General features: G+C 35.4%; 1 pseudogene; it reads left to right on the forward strand.

Annotated features, from left to right (window-relative positions):
- The first annotated feature begins 260 nt into the window (after nucleotides 1-260).
- On the forward strand, nucleotides 261-412 carry LOC139167415 (U1 spliceosomal RNA; annotated as a pseudogene).
- The last annotated feature ends 1,483 nt before the right edge of the window (nucleotides 413-1,895 follow it).

The raw sequence follows: 1,895 nt of genomic DNA on the forward strand, positions 1-1,895 counted from the left end.
CATCTCACTTTAACATACATATTATCCCCACTGGGCCTAAGACTATGGCCCAGTGGTTTAAGTGTCAAATGAGAATCCTGCAGCATCATCTTTTGGTCATGCCTCAACATACATAAAAACACAGGCACCAAATTTAAAATAAATACTTCAAATATATGTTTTAAACCATAGCTAAACACTTCTCTTCCTCCCTCCCTGCCACCCTCTCTCTCCAACATCCTTAAAGATAACCTAGGACTCTGTTTCCTTCAGGAAAAAAAATACTTACCTGGGAGGGGAAAAACTCTGATCACAAAGGAAGTTGTTCCATCCATTGCACTCCGGATATACTGACCCCTGTGATTTCTACGAATGCAGGAAACTCAAAAGCATAATTGCTGGTAGTGGGGTACTGTGTTCGTGCTTTCTTCTAATTTTTTAAAATTAAAAAATAGAAACAAAGAAAATAAATAAAGAGAAAACAAAAACCCAAGAGACACAGTTGCCAACTGTGTGTACATTTGCCCACCCCTTTTCTCATCTATGTTTGAAGGCTTTCTTCATACCGAATTTTTAAAAAATGAAAAATGAAAAACATTGCACCTTAAATGTTGTTTTATTTAAAAGTACTTGTTGTAAGCTTAAACATATTTCAAGGTAGTATCTTGCAGGAACATGAAAGGAGGGGGAAAGGAGGAGACACGTACAAAAATAAAAGTCACTGTATTTTACAGTATGTGTCAAATGGCTTTGAAACTGGCTCTCTTGTTAAATGAAATGTATTGATACTCACAGAAGGCTCATGATAATGATCATACTATAATTATAATTATATCAAGATGGAACTGATCACTTTCATCCTCCCCCCCCCCCTTTCATCCCAGGGTAAAGTAAGTGGATGATAGATGAAGGGGGAAGGTGATTCTGAAGTTTGTAACAGCCTAATTGAAAAACAAGGTGAAATATTAATTCTGAACTTCCCAGCCAGCCTGAGCATGAAATGGAGGAAGAGACTGCTGGCCCTCTACATTCAAAAGTGTTCTGTCTTCAAAGATATTTAGAAGCAAAAGAAAGAGGCAAAATAGGGAGGGTCTCTGAAGCTTTGACTTTTTCTCTGGAGCATAAAATGATTCCAAAGTAGCTGATATAATCCTGAAAAAATACAAAGTACTGGATCACTGTTGTTTAATGTACAACCCATGCTCTAGGGGGTTTTTTTTTTTGTATCATTGTGATTAATTGTGGATATCTGGGCTAGTATTTGGTTTTTTAGTGAGGTGCATGATTAAAGCCTAGTAATGAATTTCCTACATCTATAATTGCACTTTACAGCGAATGTTAGCATCAACACCACCTTGGATGCCTGTCCCCTGTCCTATTGTCTACCCCGTATCTCAAATCTCTTCTCTCCTATCCCTATATCTTTTCTTCTATTATCTCATTGATATATTCTGCTCCTGTATTTTCTCCTCTATTCTTCTTCAGTATTTCCACTATAACCTTCATTGTGTATTATTTATTTTGTGTATTGGACAAAATAAATAAATGAAATAAAGATCTTTTTTTTTAAAGGAAAAGAGCAGGGATGAGTCTCTACTTATTCTATTTGACTACTCAGTAGTTATTGATTACTGTATTGTTATAAAAAAGGATGAAGCAGATTTGAACTTGTAGTGATCTTACTTGGATGGATGACCATACAAGATTGTATTATCAAGGGTTTTTTTCTTTTCAAACACAGGGAATGTATATATAAAGTTCAATAGTATTCTTTGTTAACTGCATTCCACTTAATATCTACATGTTCAATGAAGCCATTCAGAGATTTAGAGTATTCAGACATTTAGAGTAGAGTAGGTCATTGGTCTTTTTTTCCTCATTAGAATTAACACAAGTCGGTGGAGTAGATTAATCAT

Source organism: Erythrolamprus reginae, chromosome 4 (genome assembly GCF_031021105.1).
Source record: "Erythrolamprus reginae isolate rEryReg1 chromosome 4, rEryReg1.hap1, whole genome shotgun sequence".
Classification (NCBI taxonomy): domain Eukaryota; kingdom Metazoa; phylum Chordata; class Lepidosauria; order Squamata; family Dipsadidae; genus Erythrolamprus; species Erythrolamprus reginae.